This window comes from Sceloporus undulatus, chromosome 5 (genome assembly GCF_019175285.1).
Source record: "Sceloporus undulatus isolate JIND9_A2432 ecotype Alabama chromosome 5, SceUnd_v1.1, whole genome shotgun sequence".
Lineage (NCBI taxonomy): Eukaryota > Metazoa > Chordata > Lepidosauria > Squamata > Phrynosomatidae > Sceloporus > Sceloporus undulatus.
In genome coordinates, this window is record NC_056526.1 from 47,434,796 (window position 1) to 47,452,037 (window position 17,242).

General features: G+C 37.7%; 1 protein-coding gene across 3 annotated transcripts in view; it reads left to right on the forward strand.

Annotated features, from left to right (window-relative positions):
• Nucleotides 1–6,408, forward strand: part of KITLG (KIT ligand) — an 88,727-nt gene extending 82,319 nt beyond the window's left edge. For 2 of the 3 annotated variants that reach the window (XM_042470841.1, XM_042470843.1), the window contains exon 10: nucleotides 946–6,408. The gene's annotated coding sequence lies outside the window, so the exon portion shown is untranslated. The remainder of the gene's footprint in view (nucleotides 1–945) is intronic. The other variant, XM_042470842.1, reaches the window with a different exon arrangement.
• The last annotated feature ends 10,834 nt before the right edge of the window (nucleotides 6,409–17,242 follow it).

Genomic DNA, 17,242 nt, shown 5'->3' on the forward strand with positions numbered 1-17,242 from the left:
AGGGCCAGTTCTCAGACCCTGGGGCCATATGGAGTGGCAAAAATGCCATACGATCCTGAAATGGAAGTGGATAGACATTAGGTTCTATTTTTGTAGGGGACCTCTGCAACCTTGCTGGTCCTGGGGGCTTCCAGGAGAGGCAGCTTGTACTTGGGGCTAGAGAAATGGCAGTCAATGAAATCTAGATGAGTTGAGGGCCACAAAAACAGCTTTAGGACACTGCATGTGGTTTCAGGATTTTGCAGTATGCAGTCTCAGCATTTCTAATAGGTGATTAGACACTTCACAAAAAATAGACATTTTTAATCAGTACCGGAATCATGCAGTGTTAAATTTCCTTTGTAATGCTGAAGAGGTAGGGAATATTGGAGGGCTTTTTGTTTTAATAAAAATGTAGAGACTTGCATAAACAGGCATTTTTCAAGGCTTTGCCCTAAATTTTGATACTGTATAGCTGACAGATAAGTTTCAAGTATGAGCTCAGATGATATATTTTACATTAATTAAGAAATGAAACCAAATTTCTGTTCATTAAACTTGAAGCTTGCTACCAAGAGTTTGGCTGAACACAAAATGTTCACAGTAGTTTACAAATGTACACACTGTTAACAAAGCCATGGCAGATTGCATTCCAGGGTAAACTAAGTGTGGCCTTTGAGGAGTTGTTGAACTGTAACTCCTATCAGGCCTGAACAGTATAGCCGGGTGTGAGAGAGCCACATGTTGCCCACCCTAATCTGCTCCCTCCATTCTATCAATGTTGGCCATAAACTCACCTCAGAGCCTAACCTCTTTCATCCTGCCACCTAAGCAACCATCCCTCAGCCTTCTAGAAATTTCTGTACCCTGTATCCTATTTCAAAATGCCTTTTACCAATTTGATGCATGTTCAGCATAATATCTTCCAAAAACTATTCAGGTTTTTTTCCCTGTCTCCTCTACCAGGCAGCTAACAGTTCCATGTTTGCTTCATAAATGAAGCAGCTTTAAGCATAATTGTATTCCTTTTGGAGTGACAGACTGAGTCTGCATCTGTTGTTGTTGCCCGTGACTCCATATTGAGAATATAGAGCTGTGGACAAAGAATGTGCTACTGTGAAATCAGCGTTGGATTAAATATCATCAAAGAAGAGTCTGCACCGAAAGGAACTTTATATATATAGATATATATATGCAGACAAATGTGGGGTTCTTTGCATCTTGAGGTTGGGAGCAGATTTTGGCCAAAGCTGTAAATGCATGAACAAATTATTATGGATTGATGTGATCCAGACCCAAAGTCATGAGGAAATTTGCATTTTATGTAAACATGGAGACTCTGAATAGGAGAGAAATGGATGAGAATAATCTTCAGCACTGCACATAAGACTTGCAAATAAGGTTATGCAATGAACTGATGTGCTTGCATGCTTTCATGGTGGAACTGGGATCATAATATGTGAAGGTCACATATGAAATAAGACTGGATATCTTTTGAGCTATAGGTGACCTTGAATTCCATGTCATAGAAACCCAACATATATTTCAGGAGAAGTAAACATCGGAACATGAAAAAAGGCAAGTATAATAGAATGGAATATTGACTGCTGGATGTAGTTATCTTTTAAGAAAAGACAGAGTCAACATTTGGGATAGAAAATGGTCATTAAGCCTATTTAAAATGCTTAAACATGCTCCTTTCTTGACATTTACAAAAAAAAATAGTTTTTTTTTAAAATACCAAGGTTTAGTTTAGCTTTTATTGTATGCCATTTACTATCTTCAAGTGAATTTTAACAGTAATACACTTGCCATCACTTAGCATTCTCCATCAATTATTATTAGTTTGCCTGAAATAAAATGGAAAACTTTCTTTTTAATAATTGTCAACTTCTTGATATTCCTTGTAACAAAACTGTGGACAGAAAATCCCAGATTGAAAATAGCCTGTTATTCACAAATGTTTAAAGCAACATTAAAAATGTATTTTAAGTTATTATTTTTTCTATTACAAATAGAATCCAAGGAGTTTGTGTTCTATGAAACAGTTCAGTTGTTCCACATCCTAAACTCTTAATCCAATCATAAGGTGAAAGCTATTGTAAATTTAATTATACTATTGTTAAAATTTTCATTTACCATACATTGATAAGATTATCTATGCTTAAGAAATACTTAATTTAAACTGAATGATTTTCACCAATTTATTTATTTTCATATCTGTCACAGACTATTAGAAATAATATATGGAAAGCTATAGAAGATATTTAGGGTTGATTGAAATAACACAGATTAGACACTACTAATGCCCTCTCCAATTGTTTTTAGCTAGAGAAGAAGCTAATGGCGTTAGGAGTACCATACAGTGTATACTATTATGAGGTTAGGAAGAGAGATCTGCACAGTTCCGTGCAGAGTTCTACATTACAATCCAAATCACAAAGCTGACCTTTCAAGTCTGGTAGAGACTTCAGAGCAACCATGTCCTATATGTCACTGGTTGTTAAAAAATACAACTGGATTGAGGCCCAAAATTATGACTTTCTAACCCATTTTAGAGTCATAGATTGATATCTATGTATAATCTCAGATATATAGAAAGACTTGCTTGAATAATGTCATAACACAGGTCCTGACAAGGTGAAACCAGAGCTAACAGTTAACATGCCCCAATAAATCACTAAATGCCTCATAAACTTCACTAACACTTTACATTCCAGCAAGTGTTCTGTACATTATGTGTGCAATATCTGAACCCCCCCCCCCCCCCTTTAACAACTGTTCAGAAGGGAACAAAGGACATAATTATTAGATAAATGTGACTTTAAAGGTAATACTGCAAACAGGTTGGTATGTGTAGTACATGTTGTGCAAAGTTTAGTTTATACTGCAGAGTTTATAACAAAGCCACATTCTCTTTACCCTTAAAACAAAACAAGACAAATTGAAGGTCAAGAGGCATTTGCAAGGCCAACTAAAAATTCCAAGTATAATCCTACTGGCATTACCATGCTTGCATAACCATCGTTGTTCTCATTTTTAATGTAAATAACCTCCATTAGCACAAAGTGAAATAGCATCCCATCAAAAGTGAAGCTGAATAATCATTCTGACAGCTCATAGCATTTCTTTGGCATTTTCTGCTTAAGAGATTTGTCTGAGTGGTTTGGGCCTTCTCAGTTAAATGTCACAAGGATGAGATATCTGGAGAGTACTTCACTACTTAAGGATATATATATATATATAGAGAGAGAGAGAGAGATCCGCAAATTTTTAAAGCAGTAAACGTTTGCTTCTTCTGACAGTGTCTTTTGCATCAGAGGCAAGAAAGTCACTAGTTTTGCGCAATTTGGGGTCCAAACCAGAGTGCTTATTTCATGCCAGATTTTGATTCTGCTCATATTTTGCCCCCTTTCATTTTGGTTTCATGTGACTTGGGATAAGATCTGGAATTCTAGCAAAGCTAGAGTAGTAACTTAAGAGTCCTAAACTCTACCACAAAGACAAAATTTGTGTCCTTGAGTTATGGCTGGGAACTAGGCTTTCACAGAAAAAAAATATAGAATATGTTGTATTTAAAGTCAAATATCCTGTAGCATCCAAATTGTTCAGTTTGCTTTCATAGTTAAAACATGGTTGGACAACTTTCCGGAAATGAGTGGCATTGGACACTGCACAACCCACTGAGTAGAAACACCTGCTGATGTGCCACCAATGTTTGTCAGTATTTTGGTGGCCAAAATTCTCCACAGTTTCCTTTAAAAGCAGGGTATGTTTAGAGCATGTGTTTTCTATTAAAGTAGAAAGTACACTCCCACAATGGTACTTTGAATCAAGGTACACACTCCCTGAACTCCTTGGTCATAAATTAAATGAGGAGGGTTTGCAGCAGGATCATATGCTTAATAAAAAATTAGTTGTTTTTTTCAACTGCTGCTCTGCCAAAATTAATCGAGAAGGGCTTTGGAGGTTGGGAGCATACATATAGCTGAGTTAACCCCTGAGTTAACAGTTCTTTGTGGCCATGTGAGCAGGCCTCTGTAGCTTTGTGAGGGGTCTTTTATATCTTCAACTGTGTCAAACTTTGTGAGATACTTCCCAAATATTTTGTTAGTGTGAGGTTGAGACCCAGATGGAGACGAGATCAACCACCTACAAAAGGAAGGGAAAGCTGACATATAAAAAGATTGCTGAGGAGGAAAATTGCCAAGAAACAACAAGACACTGGGCTGGAGGAAAGGCCACAACTTTATTAAACCGAACAAAACAGGGGTAGGGTTGGCCCAAAGCATGAGGTCTGGATCTGGAACATCCATCAACCCCTGGTTGATCAATGAACTGATTTGCTTAGTGATGACCAAGCTTCGGGATGACATAGGGGCAACGGCAAAGGCCCTCCTGAAGACATGCAATCGGACGATCGCATGTTCCTGTTAAGCCCCTAGTCAGCGGGAGATGCTAAAACAATGTGACCCCCGCAATGGCTGCACCGCATGTCCTCAGTGCTCCCGGGTCCCAAAGGACTCCCAATCTAGTGTCCTGGAAACCATGCCCACCAGATCCAAGACCTATGCTACCACCCCCAAAAAGTTGTGACAAAAAACAGCACCCAACATAGGGAGGGAGGGTGGGAGAGCTGAGCTAGAATGGTGCCCAGGCAGGATGCCACATGGCCTTAAATAGGCCCTTGTACAGAGGGATACCAGGAGAGGGAGGAGGCACTGCCTCTCCTGGGCCCTCAGCCAATGGCTGAGCTCAGCGACCAGGCCAGCCAATTGGCGGCCCCAACCGCTCCCCTGGCATGCTAGGAGTTGTAGTCTCCCAGCGCCAGGGAGTGGAAGGCCTGCCCTGCAGGCTCTGACAGCAAATAGCGTTCCCCCCCGGGCCCCAGCAAACAATACTGGGAGATTGGGAGGGCAGCAATGGCCAGCCGGGCTTGGCTCCATCCCCAGCAGCAACCTGGCTGGCCCTGGTAAGTCGGGGCGGCCCAATTTATGATTGATGAACTTAATTACCACTTAAATATTTTTAACAGTTACCACTTAAAATCCTTTAACAGAGAAATCATTCTTTGCTCATTTTCTTCTCAAAGAAAGCAATGAATAATTTTAGCAAAGTTTGGAAACTGCACAGTTTGCTCAAGAGACACATTAAGTTATGTTGTACAGAAGTTGCATTTTCTGTGAAGAAATGGCATTTTCTACATGGAAAATAATATTTCTACATAGAAAAATACCTGCACAAAACAACTGATATGCTAATTCGGTGTAGAGTGGGTCCTGAACTCCAAGGATTGTAGTCAGTTTAAGATTCTTCTTGCCAGGGTTTCTCAACACTCAAGAAACACATTTTTTCAATCATTTGAATATTTTTAAACATTCTTCCCATCCCTATCTTGGATTGGACCAGGTTGGATTTGCTTCTTCCTTTCAATTCAAATTGCAAAACTGAGTAAGGATTTTAATCTCTGTTAGTCATCGTGAGAACAGAACCAAGGGGCATGCCTCTGGGTGTAATTCTTTGGATTGCTTAATACTGAGTAAATCTAGAGAAATCTGTCATTATTTAGAAACCACAAGAACCTAAGAACAGGCAATTGAAATCCAGCAGTGTGACTGTTAGCACAAAACACAGTGTAATCTGTTATACAAGGCCTTATACATCTTAAGGCATATGTTTACACTGTGTCTTTGGTGTGCAAAGTTTTCCACTAGCTTTTGCACAAAATTTTCAACATAAGGGATTTATCTTTTGATCCAATACTTTCAGGGAAACATACAAAATTGTATTTTCATTTGTTTTGGAAAGAGTGAATAATATATGCCTCCAAAGGTAGAAGATGGAACGTTTTTTTAATGTGTGTAATTCAAACCCTATTTTATTAATTCATTGCAGCATTTATGCAAATACATATAGTGAAGTCATTAAAATCTGTGTGTTATTAACATATTTGTGGAAATAGAAAAGCAGGTTATGACAAAAAGCAAATACTCTCTTACATGGAACTCTACTTGAATAACTGAATGGTACTCATTTCACTGCAAGTTTGCTTCAGACCTATGCTCAGTACAAATGTGCCATATTGTATCCATATCATTCTTCTCTTAATATGATGAGACTCTCCAAACTACTTATTATACATCTGTTAAATCAAAAGAGCTACTTTTGTATTACTTCAGCTACTTGGAATGAGATTTATGTCATAGATCCCCCTGCATCACTAGTCATTTCATTCAACTGTATTTTTTAAAGAAACAGTGTATAAATAATTATTAAATATATTTAAGTTCTTGAAAATCAGAAGCTTCGGGCTCCTCCTTTTTGGTCAGAGAGAACCATTTGCTGGCTACTTTATGGGTTCAGAGTATGTATATTTTCATGTAAAAAACTAACACAATCCTATGTATTTGTAACCAAACTGAAATTGAATTGACCATGTTTATAAAAATGTAACACACATCTTATGTGTCTTCTTAAAAACAGATGTATACCCGTGGCTTTTTAAATAATGGTTGAATCTTCAATTACATTATATACAAATACTTTATTGTTCTAACAAAGAATTGTATGTTGTGAGGTTTAATGAATGATTGACTTTTACTCACTCATGAGAATATAAGCGGAGCCACAATAAGGAAGATCAGCCGTCTTTTAAGACCCAACATCCCTTTTACTACAACAGGATTATATATTGAGGACCTCTATAGCATCATAATATTAATGGAATATTGCCACCCTCATTGGTCTCTCTGGAATTGTGCTATCTCTTCCAGACTGGTATAAAAAAAGGTAAATTCATGTGAAAGAGCTTCTTGGGTTTCAGCAGGTTTTGCCTGTTCTTGTTACTTTCTAAATAGAAAAAGTATGTTGGTATTATTTAAGCTTATATATTTCATTCAAAATAATGGTACACAAGGAAATGATATGGTAATATAATATATAAGATAATATAATCAATTTGGATTCCCAGGTATCCAAATACCATGGATTATATGTTTGGGAATGAGAGAAAAGTGTCTCAGCAGTTACCAAATCCAGGCAGTTATGGAGCAACAGTGCCAAGAAGCCCTTGTGACCTAAAGGCAGGAATGTGAAGAATGTTCACACTTTAGCTCATCTACAATGTATGTAATACCCAGACACCCCTTTGAAAAAGGGCAATTGCATGAGATGCTTTGCATTTCCAGATTTGTTTGATGAAAAACTAAATTGTACTATTTTATGTACCCCCATAACATTTTTGTGCAATTGAATTGTTTTGCTTTTTTTAAAAAAAAGCTTAACATTAAAAAAAATTATATTAAAAAAATCCATTAAATCGCACACAGTTTCACTCAGTGGGAAACAAACTTTTAAAATACTTTGTTCCTATGTATCTTTCTTGCTCACATTGGAATAGTCAGGGCAAGAATGGACAATTTAAAGTTTTCTAGAGTTTCAACTGAAACTCTTTTATCAGCTGTAGCCACTATATCCAATGTTGAGGGACAATGGGAGTTGCAGTCCAAATGATACAGTTGCTCCATCCTAAGGCACAGAATAATTTTTGGTACACTTGTGTGATTCAGTTCTATAACCACTTGCCAGAACCTGAATGTCTTTTAGAATTAAGATTAGAAAAGGGTCAGACTAATTCTTATCATATAAATGTAATTGTAGTCACAATTGGAAGAGACTAATTGACTCGATGGGACTTAAGTAGTTTTGGGTCTGCTCTGGTTGACAACTGGATGTAACACTTAGTGTTTGGAATGAGCAAACTATTTGCCATTTGTATTAAGAGTCCTGTATCATTTTTAAAACTAAATGATTTTATTTTATTTTTAGCATCAGCTTTTGTGGATTAAAATCCACTTTCTGGAATAAGAAGTCAGTGGCACTGGCTACTGTGAAATTAAGTGGCAATACATAATACTTTGTGTAGCTGCAGTTAAAATTCGCCAGACAATGACCTCCGCAGCAGACTAGTACCAGTCTTGTCTTGCTATACTAGAATCTGAAAGGATACTTTAAATACTGTTTTTAACTTCTTTTATTCTGTTTCCCTCTTTTTATTTGTGCTGGTCTGTGACCATAATAGATTCATTTTTATTCTAGAGGTGGTGTTAACTGAATGCAAACTACTTCTGTACATTGAACTCAGCTGGCAAGAAGTAAAGTAAGCAGAGGACAAAGGGGGAAAGTGGGAGGAGGAGAGAGAAACTGGGACATTTTGAAAGCATATGGAAAAAGTGGGATGACAGGATTAATTGGGATGGCCCCTGCCTAATTGGGACTGTTGGAGGCTAGGTAGGTGGACACAATATGAATTAAATTGCTAAATGCTCCAAATGTAGCACCTAACACATGCTGAAATTACTGGCAAATTAACAGCAGTGTGTATGGTTACTGGGTGCCACTTAAATTCCTACTAGGGTAGACTAGTTACTGAAGATTCCTAAAATTCATAGCTATATAACTAGCCATAAAAAGGAGAAAAAAAGGAAAATCCACACAAACCAGCTATCTATCCTTTCTGTAGCCTTCCTTTTCAACTAAAAATCTGCTTCAGAAAGCTAGGAAAGCTGCAGGAGGAGGAGAAGAAGGATGCCTTGCTTCCATTGCTGTTGACTACTGAAGGACACCACTAGAAACAATGATATAATCATGATCTAAGCCAAGAACCGAAGGAGAGCCTTCTGTAGATCCAGTGTGAAATAGAGCTCTCCCTAGATCCCTGTAGGAATCCCACAGATGAGAAAAATTGATGGATGAGTACACAAACTGTTCATCGAGCATTCATGCCATAGCTAGAAATGGCCACTGAATACATTGCTGTTTATAGAGTATTTAAGCATGCCAGGCTATGTGGACATATTGAACTATTCACCCTAGCATGATATTTCAAGAAATAAGTGCTTCATGCACAATAATTGGAACTCGTCCCTCTACGTACAGGTATACAACTCAGGCAACAAGAAACGGGGCAGACTTTGCAATAAGTGCTCTACTTCTCCATTCTGGAAGATTCTAGAAGGAAAGGGTCATGGGCACTGTACAAAACATTGCTCTTTGAAGCCACATTTTGATTGCACCAAGGCCTGAAGCATGCTCATGTGTCTTGGAAAGTGGTGCTAAGTGCTAAGAATGTTCTTCCATAGACTAAGCCCTCCAAGGTTGATAGAGTAATGAATTTTTCTTCACTATGAAACACCAGCCCTATCCATTAATCATCAATAAAACCCTCTTTTACACCAGTAAATGCTCCTACAGCCACACAACAGAAATTGACGTCACTTTAACTGCCATGACTCAATGCTATGGAATTCTGGGATTTGTAGTTTTGTGAGATATTTGTTGAAGAAAATGTTTAAAAATAAAGTGTTGTTTACACACACACACACACATATATATATATAGTTAAGCTGTCCTGATTAGGCAGGGACAATCCCAATTAATCTTCAGTCATCCAATTTTTTCAACTTATTTTAAAATGTCCCAGTGTTCTTTCCCTACTTTCTGCCTATGCCCTCAGCTTACTTCAGTTGCTGCACACTGAATTCAAAGTGCAAAAGTATTTTGCACTTAACTAACTCAGCCTGAGGAAGAGGAAAAAAGACCAGTGTGTGTGTGGAAACTCGCCTTTCCCAGTAGGGTCAGGCAAAAGCAAATTGATGCAGCCTCTCCTAGCTTGTGTTTTATTCCTTAATAATAACCTTTGCCACCTTAACCACATTCTGATGTTGCTTGGTCCTGTCTTTCCTGGTTTTCACCTATGAAAGGTGAACTGGTGTGTGATTGAGCCAGAGTCTCATCAGGAAACGGGGGGAGGAGGGGGGTGAAAAAATAAAAAGTAGAATTTTAAAAAGTTATAAAAGTAGGAAAATGTAGAGCCATGAAACCCACTGGGTGAGCCTGGGCAAGTCACACACTCTCAACCTTAGAGTAGAAAGCTGGCTCAAGGTTGGTGAATTAAACCTGGTGAAGCAGAAACCAAAAGAACAGGTTTGCCATGTGTGTTTAGGACTAGGGTATTATCAGGAGGCAGGGTGACATCTCAGGCTCCTGGGAAGACTAATCTCACAGGGTAACAAATATTCTCAACTTCTCCTATCAGTTTGCTAGTTCATAGCTTGTCCAAGGCTTTGGTCACCATAGCAACCCCATATCTGTCTTTTAATTCATTTCCAGAATCTAAAATCCAGGCCAAAAAAAAAAAAAAAAAAATCCCAGCCCTCCCTTACCCACAGGAAACAGGCATGCTGTGTATGAATTCAATGGAAGATTTATTTCATTCCATTCCATAACTTAGTAGGCCTTGTCCCCAGTACCCATGAACCTCAAAACAGATTTTGAGTAACACCATGTTATGTGCTTTATAGGTCATAACAAACTTTTTGACATCTGTACAGATCATGCAAAGCTATGGGGTGCTCTTTTAAAAATGGGAGTGCCACTACATTTGCTAGTCTTGGTGAGAAATTTGTGAACGAGGCTACTGTTAGAGCAAAATATGGAGAAATACAATGGTTCCCAATTGACAAAGGAGACAGGCAAGGATGCATTCGATCAACCCATTTGTGCAACTTGTTTGCAGAAAATATCATATGAAGAGCAGGCTTAGTCTCAAAAGAAGGAAGGAACATCAGCAGTCTAAGGTATACAGATGATACCCTACTACTAGTGGAAAACATAGACTTGGAACAATTATTAAGGAAAGTTAAATAAGAAAATGCAAAAGCAGGATTACTGCTGACCATAAAGAAAATAAAAATAATGACCACAGAAGATTTACATAAAATCAACCTAGATACTGAGGAAATCAAAATATTTCCTTGGATCAAACATAGGTCAGAAACAGAGATTGCAATCACAAAATCATAAGTTGATTAGGAATGGGAAGGGCAGCTATGAAAGAACTAGACAAAAACCTAAAGTGTAAAGATATACAACTGAGCACTAAAGTCAGAATCATCGAAACCATGGTATTCCCCATCACCACACAAGGATGTGAGAGCTAGACAGTAAGGGAAGTGGACAGAAAGAAAGTAAATTCATTTGAAATGTGGTGCTGCACAAGAGTGTTGAGAATACCATGGATGCCCAAAAAAACCAAAACAAACAGCTAGCTCCTTGAACGGATCAAGCCTGAACTTTTCCTGGAAGCCAAGATGTCAAACCAGAAACTGCTGTATTTTGGCCACATCATGAGGAGGCATAACTCATTTGAAAAGACAATAATGCTAGGAAAGGTAGAAGGCAGTATAAAGAGAGGAATACCACACACCAGATGGATAAACTCAGTCATAGAGGTCACTGGCCCGAACTTACAAGAGCTGAGCAGAGTGGAATAGAATAGGTAGTCTTGGAAATGCCTCATTCACTGAGTCACCATGAGTCAAGTTCCAACTCGAAAGTAGGTAACAACAACAATGACATTCAAATACTAAGTGATAGGCTGATGTGCCTATTCATGATTGATGGCATTCCATGGTAAGATTGTACAAATAACATTATCATTCCTATAGAAGTAAAATAAAATAAAACAATAATTATTTGGAACAAAACCCAAGCAGATAATGCGAAGCAGTCAAAGGCAACAGTGCTATTTAAAATAAGAAGAGATAGTGACATGATGGTTTTCCAAGTATTCTTCAGAATTATAAAAATAAAATTTTAGAATTAATACTTTTCAACCAAACTCCAGCCTTTAGAGAATACAAACCTCCTAGTTCTATGCCTTTTGGTACTGCTACATCAGTTTACATTAGGTGAAAATCCAGTCCAGTGACTCATGCATAACTGTGGCTGACACACTAATATGGAGTGTTTCCATATGAACTATCAACAGCTATTTTCACAGGACATTTGGGAAGCCTGGGGATTTTATCTTGTTTCATTGTGGTACCTTGTTTCAAGCAGTTCAAGTTACACTGTAGTGCTAAAGTTCTCCAGATGTCTCCATCACCAATTCTCGCTACATTATTTGTTGAAATTATTATAATGATCAAACGACCATCAAGGAACTGAAACTTCTTGATAATATTATTTGAGGCATATATGTGTGTAATAGAGTTCAGATTGATATTATACATTTAGAAGAAAGATAGGATTCTTCATTGAACTGTGAGTTACATAGGGCCAAATCATTCCCACTTGCAAGTGGAATTCAATTTATTTTAATTCCAAAAGGACCTCCCTAGTAATGTGACAGAAGTGGTAAAGTAGTATTTCTAGGGAAAATTGGACATTAAGTGGGATGCATACATTTTCTCCAACTGTCTCAATTTGGCAGGGAAAGTCCCAGTGAATCCTGTCACTCTACTTTTTTAGATATTTTTAAAATGTTGTTATTATTATTATTAACATTCATTTATGGAGCACTGTAAACTTTACACAGCCCTTTACATAGTAAGGGTCAAATAATGGGGGGGGGGGGGGTTTGAGAATAAAAACCTGCCAAACAGCATACAATCTAAAACAACAACATTACATGATTAAAATATCTCTAAAATAATACTAACTAGTATACAATAAAGACAAAGTGAGCAGCAGATTAACAACCAGTAATTTGGAATGCTTCTCTAAACAAGAGTGTCTTCTAAAAATATCTCAGATTATTTCTCCTTTTCCCACTTTCCTCCTCTGTTATACTTAGTTCAGTTCATACAAACTCAATTCAAAGTGTAAAAGGAGTCTGGAGTCAATTAACTCTACAGGGAAGAGAGGAGAGGAGAAAGTGGACTCTTGCCTTCCTAGTCAGCTCAAGCAAAAGCAAGCTGCTGCAGCTTCTCCTGGCTTGTGCATTCCTTCTCTTTAATATTGTTTGCCATCTTGACCACACTCTGATGCTCCATGGCCACATGTCACCAAGTTTTCCTCTGTGAAATGTTGGAGGGTAGGATGCATATTATTTTTTATTAACAATCCCTTTTGATTTTTCCCTCCAACAAGGAGATTTCCTTGCATATACATGCATCAGCAATACCTTCCAAGGACCAGCTACAAAATTAAATGCTGGTCCTTGGAATATGTGTTTGGAAAGAAGCAACCACGTTCCAAAGATGTGTTGGGGGGACCATGTTTTGACAAACAGACATCTTTCACCACCACCACAAGAAGGACTGACTCTTCTAAATGCACGTTAAGGGTAGTACGATGAGTGTGTGTGTGGAGGGTGTACTATGGTTAAGGGATGTCTGAGAAGTCACATATGCACATATAAGCAGCCTTCTGATTCTTTACTTTCCTGGCCAAAAATGAAACTATTCACTCGCAATGCAAGATGTGGAGCAGAAATCAAGAGTTCAATTATTCCAGAGAAAGACAAGCATAGATTTGTGGGAGTTATCAACAAAACCCTTACATCTCAAAAGAAAGGCTAATTAATGCTTTGCTTATTTATTTTGTTTAATTATAGCCCTCTGTTCTTCCAAGAATCTCAAGGCAGCATAATGTGGTCCCACCTTATTTTTAGTCACCCAGCTCTACAAGGTAGCTTGGACTAAGAGAATAATGTATTTTTAACCTTTAATTAAAAATGTTCATACTTGTAGACATAAGAACATACCAAGATCAGATGAAAGGCCTGTCCAGTCCAAAGTTTTGACTTCACAGAGGCCAGTCAGACAATTATGGGGAGCCCAAGAGCAAAACGTGATCCCTAGCAACAGGCATACACAAGTGTACTTCTTCCAGTGCTGATCAAAATTCTCATTTCATCTTCTTCTAAAGGCATCTGAGTTGGTGGCTATTACAACATTCTGTATGCCCAGTGCAAAGGAGTATATCCTTTTATCTGTCCTGTATTTTCCACTGTTCTATTTCATTGGTGACATCTAGATGTAGCATCCAGAGAGGAAGTTCGAGATCTACTTTTCCACACCATGTGTAATTTTAATAACTATTTCCTGCTCTTTTACTTACCTTCTTTAAAAAATGAAAAGCTTCAGTATGGTAATCATTTTGCTAAATGATCTGCTCCATCCCCTTGATCATCTTAGGGGCTGAACAGACAGGCCAAAATAAAGCTGCTTCGGGTCACTTTGGAGGTATGCTGTTTCAATGATGCATGCGTCCTAAGAGGATGGAAGCTGCACCAAAGCCATGCTCCAGTTTTAAAAACTGGAGTGCAGCTTTGGCCTCTTAAGATGCATGTGTCATTTAAACAGCATACCTCCAAAGTGATCCGATGCAACTTTATTTTGACCTGTCTGTTCAGGCCCTTAGTTGCCTTTCTGGACCTTTTGCAGCCTCCTTGATCAAAGCTGTAATAGTATTTACTAGTGTAATCACACAACTTAAATTTGTTTTAAAGCATTCTGATATTGGCAATTTTATTTTCAGTTCCATTTTAAAATCTTCCCAAAATGGGGTCTATTTTCTTCACTGCAGTCGTACACAGCACATACTAGTGGATGGCTATGAGGCCATTAGGTGGGAACAGAACAAAAATGGTTTTTAAAATCCTATGCCACTGACCCTTAAAACACAACAAAACATTGGCATGGGTTGATAAGAAGTATGTTTTATATTTGATAAAGGTATTTTGCTCCTGTTTGTAAGAAGTTATTCTGTTTGGGGTTTTTGTGTTTAGTTTATCTTTGGCAACTTGGGAACAATAGATTATCAATGCTAGGCCCGTGTTGCTCTCTTGTCTTCCAGCTTCTACTAAATTCTGTAGAAATGGAATAGAAACAAGAACTACAGATTACATTTTTTCCAGACATATGTGAGACCTTGGGCCCAAAGCCAGGCACAAACACAGAAGCATTTTTTGTCTTTTTTGGCAAAATGAGGCATTTTTTGAGACTACAAGTATCTCTTTGTTTGCAGCGTATTGTGCCATGCTGAATAAAGCGTGATAGTAAAACAGGCTCAATTAAAGAAGCTGAAAGACAGAATGTATGGCTTGTGTCAGTTTTAAATGTCTGTCACAAAGAGAGTCAGCATGCATGTTAGAAAATCCTTGTTCTCATTCATACCTTGTTGATTATTCCATTGCTTTATTAATCTGCCTTGCCTATAACACCAATGACTTTTAACATTATTTCAGTCAGATACCAGGGCAACAGACTCAGAAAGAAAAACACTATCACCATTATCTTTTCTAGTGATAAAACTAGATTTCCTGAATGAGACTGACAAACATGCAGCACAATTTCTTTCCTAGTTTTCATCTGACCAAAATTTGAATTGGGAAATTAAGATTTTAGGCTGGAATTATATTTTTGTCTCCTCTTTTTTTCTGTTATTTTTCAAGTCTACTTATTTACACAAATCATTTTCAATTTCCTCAATTAAACACTGGGGAAATTTCCATGGCTTCTTCTTCTTTGGATTTCACAGCAGCCCAGTTGACTGCTTAGAATGAGAAAATGACTTGTCCAAGCTCATACAGTAAAATTAGTCAGTGGAGATGTAAACACAAATCTGTTTGGATTAACTGCTTGATTAATTCCAACTATACTAGAGATAGGGATGTTGAGTTGCATGCTTATAAGGTAATTTCCATGTTTCATTGTAGGAATTTAGGCACAAAATATATTTATGGTGACTTCCTGTTTATTAGGTTTCTCCCCATTCTCTCTCTGTTCCCACAACTAAGTTAAAACCATTTTCTTCTTCCTTCTTCTCCACTGGACCTTGTATATGAGTATGTACACATTTTTGTGAGTTTTATATATGTTACGGTTTTTTGTTCAGTTTCTCCCTTGTCAATTTGATTACTTTGCTTGAGGGATACAGTACTATATCTCACATTTTCCAAGAGAAAAAGCTGTGGCCCTCTAGATGTTAAAAAAATGCACCTTGCCTGAACAATACAACACCCATTAGCTCTACCCTAGCTAATACATGTTACAATTCCTCCAACATTTGGAGGGCCACACTTTACTACATAGGCTCTTGGTAAGCCATTGGTTTTCAGTTTTTGAGCTGTGACATAGGTTGTGACCATAAACTAAGAATTTAGCAGCATTGGCATTTTTTCTTTGTTTCTTTGTTTCTTTTTCTTTCCTTCCTTCTTTCAGGAACGATTGGTGGTGATGGTTTTGAAAAATTAAAGAAGGAAAAGTAGAAAGGAAGAGAAAGAAGAGTGTATATTCACACAACAAAAGGAAGAAATTGACATATGTACCAAAGAATTCAAAATAAAGCCTATGTTCCATGTTAAAATTAAAGTATGACCTTGAGCTACTGCTAATACAGTGCGCCCACGTCATATGGGGGTGCACTTTACGCGGCTTTCAGCATATGCGTGCACAAGCCCCATTCATTTAAATGGGGCTCAAGCATAGGCGGATTTCCCTTTACGCGGGGGAGTCCAGAAAGGGCAGACTCAGCTTATGAACCAACATTGCTTTGTAAAATTTCAGTAGCCACCAACTGATCAATGCTCACAAATAACGTTCAAAAATTAATTAATGTAGCTCTTTAAATAATGATCAGAAACAATGATGTGGTCATATGTTTATTTAATTACATGGTGCCTTTTAGTTTACAGCTCCTAAGGCAATGTATGATGACGATAAAAAAAATTACAATGGTATAACATTAATGCAACAATTTTAGTAAAATACATTATAACCATTATAATTCAGCATCGCTATGCCATAAAATGGAAACCCATTATAAAATGCTGAAATGCCTAGGTTACGGAAAACTATTTGCTGATGCCAAAGAGATAACAGTCTTGGTGTCAGGCAATCTTTACAGGGCAGGGCTTTCCTTATATGGGAAACTTCTATTTCTTTGAATTTGAGCAAGTTGCAGCCAACTGGGCTTCTATACCAGTCTCAAAGCCATACATGGCTTGCATACAGGAAGCACTTGCCTGTAGGTTAAAGACAGGATCACAGGAAGCTGCACTATACTGAGTGAAACTGTTTCATCTAGTCCAATATGATCTATACCAGTGGTTCTCAACGGGTTTCCAAGACCGTTCTGCTAAAGCTCTTAGAATTCTTAATCACTACTTTATAGAGTCTGACAGTTGCAATACAAAAAGACCTTGGGGCTCAGGTTTGGAAATTGCTGGTTTATACTTCCTAGAGGTAATTTTCTTTCTTGGAGTTATATATTTATTAATTTTAACCCAAATAATCCAATTCACATCCAAAACTATAAACATTCAGAAAGAAAAATATAAAGGGAAAGAAGAGACAAAAAAGGAGACAAATGAAGAAAAATACATTCATCCCTCCACATCGCTGGGGTTAGGGACCCAGGACCCCAGTGAAAGTGGAAAAACTGCAAATAACAAAAACACTATGTTTTTACCTGA